Here is a 15732-nt window from a genome sequence, read left to right as displayed (position 1 = left end):
CCACTCAACAAACCAGAATACACGTCTCAAGTGCACGTGGAATGTTCTCTGCAATGAATCATGTTAGGCCACAAAACAATAAATATAAAAGGATTGAAATAATAGAAAAAAATCACCGGGTGCTGTGGCTCACGCCTGTAATCCCAGCTCTTAGGGAGGCAGAGGCAGGAGGATAGCTTAAGCCCGGGAGTTCAAGACCTGCCTGGGCAATATAGCGAGACCCTGTTCTCCACAAAAAGGAAAAAAACCAAAAAGATTAAAAAAAAAAAATCTTCTCCCAACACAGTGGTATGAAATTAGGAATAATAGCACAAGAAGATTTGAAGGGATTCACAAGTAAGCAGTAAACACACACTTTTAAATAACCAATGTGTCAAAAAATCACAATCAAAATTTAAAAATACTTTGAGAAAAATGAAAATGAAAATATAAAATACCAAAACTATGAGATACAGGTTAAAACAATTCTCAGAGGAAATTTTATACACCAAATACCTCTATTAAAAAAGAAGAATAGCATAAAAATTCATGCTTCAGGATTTGAAAAAAAAAGAAGAAAGTAAAAAAAAAAGAAAAAGAAAAAAGAAAAATCTCACATTTATAACCTATCTTTCCATCTTAAAAAAAAAAAAAAAAAACTAGGGAAGGAATGCCAAACTCACCCAATGCAAGAAAATAGAGGATATGATAAAGATCAGAGGAGAAATAAATGAATTAAAGAACAGATAACAATAGGGGAAATTAAGAAAACTAAGTTGGTTCTTCAAAAAGATAAAGAAAATCAACAAATCTTTAGCTAAACTGACGAAGAAAAAAAATAGACTCAAATTACTGAAGTGAGAAATGAGAGTTAATATTACTAACATTTCAGAAATAAAAATGATAAGGGAATTCTATTAACAATTATAGATTAATAAATTGGATAACCTAGATGAAATGGTCAAATTCTTAGAAAGACAAAAACTACCACAACTGACTTAAGAAGAAATAGAATCCTGTAGACAGAAAGCTAGAAGAAAAAGAGGAAGAAGAAGAAGAAAGGGGAAGAAGAAAAGAAGTGCTGGGATTAAAGGCGTGAGCCACCACGCCCGGCCTTGTATTTAAAAATTAATTGTGGCCGGGCGCGGTGGCTCAAGCCTGTAATCCCAGCACTTTGGGAGGCCGAGGCGGGTGGATCACGAGGTCGAGAGATCGAGACCATCCTGGTCAACATTGTGAAACCCCGTCTCTACTAATACAAAAAAAAAATTAGCTGGGCACGGTGGCGCGTACCTGTAATCCCAGTTACTCAGGAGGTTGAGGCAGGAGAATTGCCTGAACCCAGGAGGCGGAGGTTGCGGTGAGCCGAGATCGCGCCATTGCACTCCAGCCTGGGTAACAAGAGCGAGACTCCGTCTCAAAAAAAAAAAAAAAAAAAAAATTAATTGTATTTCTAGGCTGGGAACAAGTGGATCACGCCTGTAATCCCAGAACTTTGGAAGGTTGAGGCTGGTGGATCACTTGAACCCAGGAGTTCAAGACCAACCTGGGCAACATGGTGAAAGTCTGTCCCTACAAAAAATAATAATAATAATAATAATAATTAGCTAGTTGTGGTGGTGTGTCCTTGTAGTCCCAGCTACTCAGGAGGCCGAGGTAAGAGAATTGCTTGAGGTGGGGAGGTGGAGGTTGCAGTGAGCCAAGATCGAGCCACTGCACTCCCTACTGAGTGACAGAGTGAGACCTTGTCTCAAAAAAACAAAAAACAAAAATCAATTGTATTTCTATATACTAGGATTGAATAATCTAAAAATGAAATTAAGAAAATAGTTACTTTTTTAATAGCATCAAAAAGATTAAAATACTCAGGAGTAAATTTAACAAGAGTTCTACACTGAAAAGTGACAAAATACTGCTGAATGAAATAAAAGATGTAAAGAAAAGTGGAAATACAGGTCAGGTGCTGTGGCAATCCCAGCACTTTGGGAGGCTAAGGCGGGCAGATAACAAGGTCAGGAGTTTGAGACCAGCCTGGGAAACATGGCGAAACCCCGTTTCTACTAAAAATACAAAAATTAGCTAGGTGTGGTGGCGCACACCTGTGGTCCCAGCTACTTGGGAATCTGAGGCAGGAGAATCACTTGAACCCAGGAGGCAGAGGTTGTAGTGAGCCAAGATAGTGCCACTGCACTCTAGCCTGGTGATAGAGTGAGACTCTGTCTCAAAAAAAAAAAAAAGAGGGATGAATACATCCCACATTCATGAACCACAAGACAACATTGTAAAGGCGGCAGCAACACTCCCTAAGTTGACCCACAAATTGATGTAATCACGTGCAAGAGATATTTAATAAGATTAGCAAACTACCAACTGGTTTTTTGCAGAAATTGACAAGCCAATCCTAAAGTTCATATGGAAATCAGGGGACCCAGAACAGCCAAAACAATCTTGAAGAGCCAAATTGGAGTACTCACACTTAATGATTTCAAAACTTACTCCAAAGCTACACTAATCAAGATAGTACGGGCCGGGTGTGGTGGCTCACGTCTGTAGTCCAAGCACTTTGGAGGCCAAGACAGAAGGATCACCTGAGGTTGGGAGTTCAAGACCAGGCTGACCAACATGGTGAAACCCCGTCTATTAAAAAAAAAAAATAGTATGGCACTGACACTAGGCTGAACTTTGGGAGCTAAGGCACTTTGGGAGGCTAAGGCTGGTGGATCACCTGAGCCAGGAGTTCGAGACCAGCCTGACCAATACGGTGAAATCCCGTCCCTACTGAAAATACAAAAATATGTTGGGCATGGTGACACCTGTAAACCCAGCTACTCAGGAGGCTGAGGCAGGAGAATCCTTGAACCTGGGAGGCAGAGATTGCAGTGTGCTGAGATCGCACCACTGCCCTTCAGCCTAGACCACAGAGGGAGACCCTGTCTCAAAATAAATAAATAAATAATAAAATAAAATAGTTGCATGTGGCTAGTAATCACCATATTGGCACAGTATTTTGGACCATTATAATATACGGCTTCCCCAAATGAATACTAACCCTTTCTCTCTCATATGTAGTGAGGTAAAAACTTACAAACTATGTTTCAGACCCACACACAAAAAATTGTATTATTTATAACTCATCTTGTTCTCAAGGCCCCATCCAACTGAAAGGGCAAAAAAAAAAAAAAAAAAAAAAATCCTTGTATTGCCAGGGAAAAGCAAATCAGCCTTCTGCTGTTTAAGCACGGTCATTTTCAGTCCATACCAGTTCCTTTTGTTAGAAAATCAATCTATTCCTAGACTTCTACCAAGGTGCCTTTCTACTCTGAAAATTCGTCCCCCCTCAATCCTTCTTAGCAAATGGCATTGATTGAGAGGAAGTTCACGTATCATCAAAGCAGGGGCTGGGCACTGTGGCTCATGCTTGTAATCCTCACACTTTGGGAGGCTGAAGTGGGAGGATTCTTTGAGCCCAGGAGTTCAAGACCAATCTGGCCAACATAGCAAGTCCTCGTCTCTACAAAATTAATTTTTGGAGATGGAGTCTCACTTTGTCGTTCAGGCTGCAGGGCAGTGGTGCAATCGCAGCTCACTGCAACCTCCGCCTCCTGGTTTCAAGCGATTCTCCTGTGTCGGCCTCCCTAGTAGCTGGGATTATAGGTGCACTCCACCATGCCCAGTTAATTTTTGTATTTTTAGTAAAGATGGGGTTTCACCATTTTTGCCTGGCTGATTTCAAACTAACGACCTCAGGTGATCTACCCTCTTTGGCTTCTCAAAGTGCTGGGATTACAAGCCTGAGCGACCATGCCTGGTCTGCAAATTTTTTTAAAAAAGTTAGCTGGGCGTGGTAGCTCATGCCTGTAGTTCCACCTACTTGGGAGGCTGAGGCGAAAGGATCACTTGAGCCCAAGAGTTTGACGCTACAGTGAGCTATGATGGCGCCACTGCACTCCAGCCTGGACAACAGAACAAGACCCTGTCTCAAAAAAAAAAAAAAAGAACACGGTGGGGATTAAAGACATTGCAATGTGACTTGACTGTTCTGGCCTGCACATCAGTGCTGGAGCTCACAGATTGTCCCACACAATTGCTTTAGGGACTCTGTCAACATCAGCTGCTAAATTCTAAGGTTCCTTTTCCTGCCCTAGTCTCCAGTTGTAAGGTCTCTCTCTGTAACCGGCAGCTTTTATATTCTGACCCCAGGTCTTCTTTGGAATTTCAGTTCTCTTGGCATTTCCATATGCCCCACGGAGGCTTGTGCAAACTTCTGATGTTTTACAAAGATCTGCAGTTATTAGGGAATGCAGACACTATCTTGGACCCATTTGCCTAGAAACCTCAACCATTTTGAAACTATCACTTGGATTCAGTCATGTGTCTCTTGCCTTTACTGAATGGAGAGTGTTTTCAAAGGGGCTTTTGATTTCTTGGATGATGCACTGAGAAGTCAGGAGAAAGCACCCCTAGACTGAAAGCATCCCCAAAACTTCTTTGGATGTTTCTTCCCAGAGTGTGAACCTAAACCTTTTTCCCCCTTCCCCTTCCTTCCTTCTTCCTTCCTTCCTTCCCTCTCTTTCTTTTTTTTTTTTTTTTTTTTTTTTGATGGAGTCTCATTCTGTCACCCAGGCTGGAGAGTAGTGAGGTGATCTCTGCTCACAGCAACCTCTGCTGCCTCCCGGGTTCAACAGATTCTCCTGCCTAAGCCTCTCAAGTAGCTGGGACTAGAGCCATTCATCACCACATCCACCTACTTTTTGTAATTTTAGTAGAGACAGGGTTTCACCACGTTGGCCAGGCTGGTCTCAAACTCCTGACCTCAGATGATCCGCCCACCTCAGCCTCTCAAAGTGCTGGGATTACAGGCGTGAGCCACTGCACTTGGCCTTTTCTTGCTTCCTTTCTCTTTCTCTCTTTCTTTCTCTCTCTCTCCTCCTTTCCTTCCTCCCTTCCTTCCTTCTTTCCCTCCTTCCCTTTCTCTCTGTCTCTCTTCCTCTTTCTCTCTCTCTGTCTCTCTTTCTCTTTCTCTCTCTCTCTCTCTCTCTTTCTCTCTTTCTCTCTCTCTTTCTCTTTGTTTCTTTCCTGAGTTTTAGCTCTTGTTGCCCAGGCTGGAGGGCAGTGGCTCGATCTCTGCTCACTGCAACCTCCGCCTCCTGGGTTCAACTGATTCTCCTGCCTCAGCCTCTTGAGTAGCTGGGATTACAGGAGCCTGCCGCCACATCCAGCAAATTTTTTGTATTTTTAGTAGAGATGGGATTTCACCAAGTTGGCCAGGCTGGTCCTGACCTCAGGTGATCCGCCCATCTCGGCCTCCCAAAGTGCTGTGATTACAGGTGTGAGCCACTGGGCTTTCCTACCTTTCTTGCTTTTCTTTCCTCTCCTTCCCTGAGTCTTGAGCTAATTCATTTTCATGACTCGGATCTTCTCTATACACTGGCTTTATAATAAAACTCGATTTCCCAACATCTAAGCCCTGCTTTTGATATATGAAAAGATGCTTTAAAAATTCTGGGAGAGATCCAAGATGGCTGATGATTAGCAGCTCGGGCACGTACCTCCCAGTGAAAGCGCAAAGAACGAGAGGACGCCACACTTTCAGACGAATATTAGTTGCTCACGGACCAGGAGATTCCCAGTGGAGGAGCTCCACGGGTCGCCAGGGCGACTCTTGTGGCCGGCGTGGCGGTTTTGCTGGTGCCTTAGCACGCCAGTTCTTGGTGCAGAGTCCGGAGATTCCCGGGCAGAAAAGCACCATCAATCTTAACACCGCTGTTTTGGCCGGCTCAGTGGATTGCTCAGATTTCGGCGCAGGGAATCAACAAGTTGGACGTCAGAGACCCAGTTAGAAAGTCGGTAATTATAAAGACGACAGACGGACAAATATATAATGAAGGGAAGAAACCAGCGTAAAAAGGTAGAGAATACTCAAAATCAGAATGCCTCTCCCTCTACAGGGGATTGCAATTCCTCATCAGTAACGGAACAAGGCTTAATAGATTACACGTGTGTTCCAATAACAGAAGCAGGTTTCAAAACGTGGGTGATAAGAAACTTCTGTGAATTAAAAGAACTTGTTCTAACCCAATGCAAAGAAACTAAGAACCTTGAAAAAAGGTTTGACGAAATGTTAACGAGAATGGACAATTTAGAGAAGAATATAAGTGAATTGATGGAGCTAAAAAACACAACACGAGAACTTCATGAAGCATGCACAAGTTTAAACAGTCGAATTGATCAAGCAGAAGGAAGGATATCAGAAGTCGAGGACCAGCTCAGTGAAATGAAACGAGAAGACAAGAATGCAGAAAAAAGGATGAAAAGGAATGAGCAAAGTCTCCAGGAAATATGGGACTATGTGAAAAGACCTAATTTACGTTTGATAGGTGTACCTGAATGTGATGAAGAGAATGAATCCAAGTTGGAAAATACTCTTCAGGATATCATTCAGGAAAATTTTCCCAACCTGGCAAGGCAGGGTAATATTCAACTCCAGGTAATACAGAGAACACCACAAAGATATTCTTCAAGAAGACCAACCCCAAGGCACATAATCGCCAGATTTATTAGGGTTGAAATGAAGGAGAAAATACTAAGGGCAGCCAGAGAGAAAGGTCAGGTTACCCATAAAGGGAAACCTATCAGACTTACAGCAGATCTCTCAGCAGAAACCCTACAAGCCAGAAAAGAGTGGGGACCAATATTTAACATCCTTAAAGAAAAGAACTTTCAACCCAGAATTTCCCATCCAGCCAAACTAAGCTTTATGAGCGAAGGAAAAATTAAATCTTTTGCGAACAAACAAGTACTTAGAGAGTTCACCACCACCAGGCCTGCTTTACAAGAGCTTCTGAAAGAAGCACTATACATATAAAGGAACAACCAATATCAGCCTTTCCAAAAATATATCAAAAAGCAAAGAACTTTAACACAATAAAAAATTTACATCAACTAATGGGCAAAACAGCCAGCTAGCATCAAACGCCGGTATTAAACTTACATATATTTTAATTGGATAAAAAGCCAAAACCCATCGGTATGCTGCATCCGGGCCCATCTTACATGCAACAATACACAAAGACTCAGAGAGAAGGAGGAAGATTTACCAACCAAACAGAGAGTAAAAATAAACTAATAAACAAAAAGCAGGAGATGCAATTCTCGCCTCTGATAAAGTAGACTTTAAAGCAACAAAGATCAAAAGAGGCAAAGAAGGATATTACATATTGGCAGAAGGATCAATGCAACAAGAAGAGCTAACGATTCTATAGATCAACGAGATAGAAAATTAACAAGGATATTCAGAACTTGAACTCAGACCCGGAACAAGTAAACTTAATAAACATTTATAGAACTCTCCACTTCAAATACACAAAACATACATTACCACCTCACACCTATTCCAAAGGTGACTATATAATTGGAAGTAAATCACTCCTCAGTAATCGCATAGCATTTCATAGGTTTAAATTAAATATTGGTTGGCTGTTTATTTGTTATCTTCTTCCCTTATTCCTTCCTGACTACATCATTAAGTATAATTATCAGTATAAAAGAGGTTTTCAATACCCATTACTAAATTGCATTCTAGCCTGGGCAAGAAAGCAATACTCCCATTCTCTCTCCCTCTTTCTTTTCCTTCTCCCTCCTCCCCATTCTCTCTCTCTCTTTCTCTTCCTTTTTCCTCCTTCCTATTCTCTCTCTTTCTCTTTAAAAAAAACAAAACAAAACAAAAAAAAGGCATAACATAGTATTAGCCAAAACATAAAAAAAAAAAAAAAAATTCTGAAATCCTTTTCTTACAATAAAGTCTGCCTTGCCAGGCCATTTTCTCACGACTGGTTTTAAGATCCTATTTTGCTTTGTAAAATCTGAAAATTGACTTTTTCATCCTCTTTTCCATTTGTGACCTAACAGTCCACATTCTTTCCAAAGCAAATGGTTGCCTCAAAATTAAAAAAAAAAAATTAAAAATCACATTCCATCACTAGGAAAAGGAAAGCATATTAATATATTTTTAAAACGATTACTAGAGCTGCTTCCTGAAAGCTGGTGAAGCACTCTTGTGCAAAGTTTTAAAGGGAATCTCTGCCTCTGAATCAGTAGAGCCCACACCAGGGCTTTCAGGTTGGGGCACCAAGCTCAGATCCTCTTAATCTTCAGACAAGTACACTGTGTATGAGTAACCCACATAATCACACACGGTAGTCCTGGATTGCGCCCAGGTAACACGTATATGTATTGCACAATTTTCCTCAGTAGACACCTGGCACTGTTGTTTTCTTGATTATCTATTCTCTCTGAAAACTTCCCACTCCAATCTCAGGGTGGTTCAAATAGTTTCACAGCAGCTGTTTGAACATGCCCCTACTGCCAAAGGTGATGAGTGGAAAGAAGATGAAATTCAAGCTGATGGCTGGGCATGGTGGCTCACGCCTGTAATCCCAGCACTTTGGGAGGCCGAGGCAAGAGGATCACTTGAGGCCAGGAGTCCAAGACCAGCCTGGTCAACAGAGTGAGACCTTATTTCTTAACAACAACAAAAAAACCAGGCATGGTGGTGTGAGCCTATAGTCCCAGCTACTTGGGAAGCTGAGATGAGAGGTTGAGGCTGCAGTAAGCCACAGTGAGCTGTGATCACACCATTGCTCTCCAGCATAAGCAACAGAGAGACAGTCTGTCTCAAAAGAAGAAGAAGAAGAGGAAGAAGGAGAAGGAGAATAAGAAGAGGGAGGAGGAGGAGGAGAAGGAGAAATTCAATTTGGACTAATCAGATTTTCTTTTTGAGAGATATGGGTTTGGAACGGAAGGATTTCAGTCTCAGATTGGGCTTCTCGAATGCAGTAGAAGGGAAAACTTGGGAGCTGAATTTGCCAGGCTCTCCACCATTTAGAAAGGGCAGCAAAGAAAACCTTTTGGCAAAGAAACAAGACATTTATTGAGAATGCTGCCTGGGTTCCTGCTTCCTTTCAAATGATTCATTCTAGTACTTTCTTAGGGCTGATTACTGATTGCATTTCTATTTTTGAATTCTGTAAGCCTGAATTTTCTTTTTTTTTTTGAAAGAAAGAAAGAGAAAGAGAAAGAGGGAGAGAGAGCAGGAGTCTTGCTCTATTGCCCAGGCTGGAATGCAATCTTAAAATAGATGTTAAAAACCTCTTTTTTGCCGATAATTGTGCTTGACAGTGGAGACAGGAAGGAATAAGAGAAGAAAATAACAAACAAACAGCCAACCAATATTTCATTTAAGTCTGTGAAATGCTATGCAAATGCTGAAGAGTGACTTACTTCCAATTATGTGGTCACTTTCAAAATAGGTGTAATGTGATACTGAGAAAAATGTATGTTCTGTGGACCTGGGGTAAAGAATTCTATAAATATTCACTGAGTTTACTTGTTCCAGGTCTGAGTTCAAATCATAGGTGTCCCTGTTAATTTTCTATCTCATTGATCCGTCGAATATTAACAATATGGTGTCAAAGTCTCCCACTATTATTGTGCGGGAGTCCAAGTCTTTTTTTTTTTTTTTTTTTTTTTTGAGACGGAGTTTCACTCTTGTCACCCAGGCTGGAGTGCAATGGCGTTATCTCGGCTCACCGCAACCTCCGCTCCTGGGTTCAGGCAATTCTCCTGCCTCAGCCTCCTGAGTAGGTGGGATTACAGGCACGCGCCACCATGCCCAGCTAATTTTTTGTATTTTTAGTAGAGACGGGGTTTCACCATGTTGACCAGGATGGTCTCGATCTCTTGACCTCGTGATCCACCCGCCTCGGCCTCCCAAAGTGCTGGGATTACAGGCGTGAGCCACCGCGCCCGGCCCCCAAGTCTTTTTATAAGTCATTAAGAACTTGTCTTATGTATCTGGGTGTTCCTATATTGGGTGCTTATATATTTATGATCATTGACTCCTGTTGTTGCTTTGATCCTTTTACCATTATGTAATGACCTTCTTTGTTTCTTTTAGTCTTTGTTACTGTTGAAGTCTATTTTGTGAGAGACGAAAGTTACAACTCCTGTTTTTTTTTTTTTTTTTTTTTTCCCTCTCCATTTGATTGGTAAGTCTTCCACCAACCCTTTGTTTTGAGTCTTTGTGTGTCCTTGCTTATGAGGACATACAAATTTGTTTTAACCTTTGTTAGCTTTTTTTTTTTTTTGATGGAGTTTCACTGTTTGTTGCCCATGCTCGAGTGCAGTGATATTCACATGTCCAGTTACTTCACATGGCAGCCTGAACTCCTGGGCTCAGATGGTCCTCTTGGCTCAGCCTCCCGAGTAGCTGGGACTACATCGAACTTTTTTTTCTCCCCACATCAGATGTGTAACGTGCCAATATCCTAACAAGGTTTGATGGAGGCACATCTTACACATGAGTGTGAAAGCCCAATCATCACGCTTATGAACTACGAAAGGATAAGAACTTTTTTTTTTTTTTGGAGATGGAGTCTTGCACTTCATACAATGGCACAATCTCGGCTCACTGCAACCTCTGCCTCCCGGGTTCACGTGATTCTCCTGCCTCAGCCTCCCAAGTAGCTGGGATTACAGGCTCACACCACCATATCTGGCTAATTTTTTGTGTGTTTAGTAGAGACGGGGTTTCACTATGTTGGCCAGACTGGTCTCAAACTCCTGACCTCAGGTGATCCGCTCTCCTCAGCCTCCCAAAGTACTGAGATTACAGGCGTGAGCCACTGCACCTGGCCAGGATCAGAACTTTTAAGTGTGTATGGTTTAGTTGTATCAGTCAGAAATCAGTCAGGAAACAAAATGACTATAGATATGTCAAGCAGTAGGGGATTTATAAAACCATTGGAAGAGTCTGAGTCTCACAGTTCAGGGAAGGCCATCACTAGCTCCCAGTTCAGAGAATGAGCTACCTGTCATACCTGGCCAGGCTAACTGCTCCAGAAACTGCTCTGTTACAAATGCTGACAATATCTTACTGAAGTTGAAAAGGGAGGTAGAGGAGGAGATGTTGATTCAGCAGCTTCCAAAATTAGCAAGAGATTAACTCATCTAAAAACCATACCACAATTGGGCACAGTGACTCACGCCTGTAATCCCAGTACTTTGGGAGGCTGAGGCGGGCAGATCACTTGAGATCAGGAGTTTGAGACTAGCCTGGCCAACATGGTGAAACCCCATCTCTACCAAAAAATACAAAAATTAGCTGGGCAACGTGGCATGTGGGTAAAATCCCAGCTACTTGGGAGGCTGAGGCATGAGAATGGCTTGAACCCGGGACATGGAGGTTGCAACAGAGCAAGGCTCTGTCTCAAAAAAAATAAATAAATAAAAAGAAGAAGAAGAAAGAAAGAAAGGAAAAAGAAAGGAGAGGAAATAATTGAGAGTTGTAAAATCCTAGAATGTCAGTTAACTCCCTGCTATGGAGTGAACTATGTCCATTCTAAATTCACATATGGGAGTCCTAACCCCCAGTACCTTTAAAGATATAACTAAGATAAGGTCTTTAGGGTGGGGCCCTAATCCAATATAAGTGGGGCCCTTCTGAGAAGAGGAAGAGAACAGACCCCAGGAATGTGGAGGGGACAGCAAGAAGACAACCATCTGCAAGCTAGGAAGAGAGACTTCAGGGAAACCAACCCCGCCAACTTCTTGATCTTAGACCTCTAGCCTCCAAAACTATGCGAAATAAATTTCTGCTGTTTAAGCCACCCAGTCTGTGGTATTTTGTTATGGCAGCCCTAATAGAGTAATATACTCCTCCCTACCCCATTTTCATAGAGGAGATGGTCATGTCACATAGTGGTGATGGCAGTTGGGGGTATGCGGGGTGACGGGTTGGGGAGGCAGGTGGATTTTGGGGGTAAACCCTGATTGCCTGCCCCTGGTTTCTTTCCACTATTTCTCACTGCTACTCTGCATTCTGGTCTGTTGACCACCCACTTCCAATGTAATGTACTAGGATGCTGTATTGTGAATTAACTTTGCAGAAGTCTGAGCCTCTCTCAGTATGCGGTGTGCCAGATAATAAGATCAACAATTATGTACCAAAATAATCCAAATTATGATTTCGCCTGGCACATCTCTTAATTCTTCGGAAGTGAGTCTTTATAATCATCAGCAATCTGCTATTTCTGAGAGAGATACATGAAATTTCAATTTCTCTTCATGCATATGTGCCGAATTTTCAGTTACACATGGGTTTTCATGACCAAATTGATTAGTCTGACTAGACATCCATGAAATGAAATGTGCAAGGTCTGATTTAGTTTTAGCCCTAGGAATACATCATTAGGTATATACAACCATGGTTATTATTTACTCTGTTGGGATTTATTTGAAAGGCATTTCATTGCAATTTATTTGAACAAAATCCACAGAAAAATATTAACTTAATAAAGAGTATAAAGGTGCACATTACGGGAGAGAAGTTAGACTGAAAAAGTTAACATGATGCCCTTAGTTTAGTGGCACAGTGTCTACCAGCAATTTTTTTTTTTGAGATGGAGTCTCACTCTTGTCACAGAAGCTGGAGTGCAATGGCACAATCTTGGTTCACTGCAACCTTCACCTTTGGGTTCAAGATATTCTTTTTCCTCAGCTCCTGAGTAGCTGGGATTACAGGCACCTGCTACCATGCCCGGCTAATATTTGTATTTTTAGTGGAGACGGGGATTCACCATGTTGGCCAGGCTGGTCTCGAACCCCTGAACCCCTGACCTCATGTGGTCCGCCTGGCTTGGCCTCCCAAAGTGCTGGGATTACAGGCGTGAGCCACGGCGCCCAGCCTTATCTACAATTCTTAATGTTAACTCTTGAAATTTTAGTCAGTTTTATACTTTTTATCGTAGAGCAAAAGCAACAAAAATACATAGTTTTTCATTTTTTATTATTTGAAGCAAAGAATTGTTTTCCTGCTTGCATTTTCTTTGTCTAGCTTCATCAAGGTATACTTTATTTATTTATTTAGAAACAGAGTCTCACTTTTTCACCCCGACTGGAGTGCAGTTTCATCATCGCCATCATAGCTCACTGCAACCTCAACCTCCTGGTCTGCTCCCGCCTCAGCCTTCCTAGTAGCTAGGGACACAGGCACCAGCCACCATACCTGGCTCAGAGGTTTAATTTAGTTATAATAAGAGGCACAGATTTTGTTTATTTGTTTGTTTAGATGGAGTCTCGCTCTGTAGCCCAAGCTAGAGGCAGTGGCATGATCTCAGCTCACTGCAACCTCCAAAATTCTCATCTCAGACGAGTAGCTGAGATTACAGGTGCATGCCACCATGCCTGGGTAAATTTTGTATTTTTAATAGAGATGGGTTTTCACCATGTTGGCCAAGCTGGTCTTGAACTCCTGGCCTCAGGTGACCTGCCTGCCTCAGCCTCCCAAAGTGCTGGGATTACAGGCGTGAGCCACTGAGCCTGGAAAAAGGCACAGATTTTAAGTATGCAATTCAATGTGGTTTGACAAATGTGTGTAGTTATGTAACCCTCAGTACAGTCGTGATATTGAACATTTTCATTACCTCTAAAAGTTCACTTGCATCCCTTTGGTATTACCCCACCACTACTCCAGTAATGGCAAAGTCTTAGCTGATTTCTCTCACTGTAATTTTGCCGTTTCTAAAATTTCACGGAAGTGGAATCATACAGTATGTTATCTTTTTTTTTTTTTTTTGAGATGGAGTTTCACTCTTGTTGCCCAGGCTGTAGTGCAATGGTTCCTTCTTGGCTCACCGCAACCTCTGCCTCCAGGGTTCAAGCGATTCTCCTGCCTCAGCCTCCCGAGTAGCTGGGATTACAGGCCACCATGCCTGGCTAATTTTGTATTTTTAGTAGAGATGAGGTTTCTTCATGTTGATCTGGCTGGTCTGGACATCCCAACCTCAAGTGATCTGCCTGCCTTAGCCTCCCAAAGTTCTGAGATTACAGGCGTGAGCCACTGCGCCCGGCCCATACAATATGTTATCTTTTTTGTATCTGACTTCCTTCACTTAGCATGCTTTTGAGATTAATCCACATTGTTGTATGTATCAGTTTCTTCCTTTTTAGGGCTCAGTAATATTCCACTGTATGTATTACAATTTGTTTATCTAAACGGACATAGGGTTCTTTGCAGGTTTTCCCTGTCTGAAATAATGCTGCTTATTTGCTTATAAGTCTCCATGTGGACATATGTTTTCATTTTTCTTGGGTACATACCTAGAAGTGGAATTGCAGGATTGTAAGTATATATTTATCGTGATAAGAAAAGACATTAACCACCTTTCAAAGTGGCTTTAACATTTTGAGTTCTCACCAACAGTGTGTGAGAGTTGCAGTTGCTCCCTTGACAGCACTGGTATTATCAGTCTTTTAAATTTTTGCCCTCTTGTAGGGTGTGTAATGGTATCTTGTGGTTTTAATTTGTATTTATTGAATGACTAATGGCATTACGAATCTTTCTTTGTGTTTATTTGTCAATATTTAATTTCTTTGGTAAAGTACTTGTTCAAAACTTTTGGCTTGTATTATTTTATTTATTTATTTTGAGACAGGGTCTAGATCTGTCTAGATCTGTCACCCAGGCGGGAGTGCAGTGGCGTGATCACGGCACACTGCAGCCTCCACCTCCCAGGCTCAAGCGATCCTCCCGCAACAGTCTTTTGTATAGCTGTTACCACAGGCATGCACAACTACGCGGGCTACTTTTTTTTTTCTTTTTTTTTTTTTTTGAGTTGGAGTCTTGCTGTATTGCCCCTCCTGGAGTGCAATGGCTCAATCTTGGTTCACTGCAACCGTCATCTCCTGGGTTCAAGTGATTTTCCTGCCTCAGCTTCCCAAGTAGCTGGGATTACAGGCCTGTGCCACCATGCCCAAATAGTGTTGTATTTTTAGTAGAGACGGGGTTTCACTATTTTGGCCTGGCTGGTCTTGAATCCCTGACTTCCCAAAGTGCTGGGATTACAGGCGTGAGCCACTGCGCCCGGCCCCAGCTACTTTTTTTTTGAGACGAGGGTCTCATTCTTGTTGCCCAGGCTGGAGTGCAATGGCATGATCTTGGCTCAACAAAACCTCTGTCTCTCGGGTTCAAGTGATTCTCCTGTCTAAGCTTCCCAAATAGTTGAGATGCGCCTGGCTAATTTTGTGTGTTTAGTAAAGATGGGATTTCACCATGTTGGTCAGGCTGGTCTCTAACTCCTGACCTCAAGTGATCCACCCGCCTTGGCCTCCCAAAGTGCTGGGATTACAGGTGGGAGCCACCACATCCGGCCCTTTTTTTTTAGGGGAGGATAGAGTCTCCCTCTGTCACCCAGGCTGGACTGCAGTGGGGTGATCTTAGCTCACTGCAACCTCTGCCTCTAGGGTTCAAGTGATTCTTCTGCCTCAGCTGCCTAATTTTTGTATTTTATTTTTAGTAGAGATGGGGTTTTACTGTGTTGGCCAGGCTGGTCTCAAAGTCCTGGCCTCAAGTGATCTGCCCATGTTGACCTCCCAAAGTGCTGGGATTACAAGCATGAGCCACTGTGCCCAGCCCGTGCCTGGCTACTTGAAAAAATCTATACTTTTTTTGTAGAGACAGCCTATTGCCCAGGCTGTTCGCAAACTCCTAGCCTCAAATGATCCTTCTGGCTCTGCCTCCTAAAGTGCTGGGATTACAGGCGTGAGCCCACTGTGCCCAGCCTTTTGGGTTGTTTCAAAAAACTGCTTTGTCATCTTATTATTGAGTTGTAAGAGTTGTTTATATATTATGGATACAATTCTTTATCAAGATACTAGTTTTGCAGATATTTTCTCCCAGGTTGTAGTTTGCCTTAT

General features: G+C 42.3%; 1 non-coding gene across 1 annotated transcript; it reads right to left on the bottom strand.

Moving 5' to 3' along the window:
- Window positions 1-10278: 10278 nt before the first annotated feature.
- On the bottom strand, window positions 10279-10382 carry LOC135271440 (small nucleolar RNA U13). Its single transcript, XR_010339581.1, has one exon. It is a non-coding gene; the product is annotated as a small nucleolar RNA U13 (small nucleolar RNA).
- Window positions 10383-15732: the final 5350 nt, after the last annotated feature.

The sequence above is a fragment of the Aotus nancymaae genome, unplaced genomic scaffold (assembly GCF_030222135.1).
Source record: "Aotus nancymaae isolate 86718 unplaced genomic scaffold, 86718_ANA_hifiasm-v0.15.2.pri h1tg000077l, whole genome shotgun sequence".
Lineage (NCBI taxonomy): Eukaryota > Metazoa > Chordata > Mammalia > Primates > Aotidae > Aotus > Aotus nancymaae.
The sequence above is the reverse complement of the archived record's forward strand: the minus strand, read 5'-3'. Positions and strand labels throughout refer to the sequence as shown.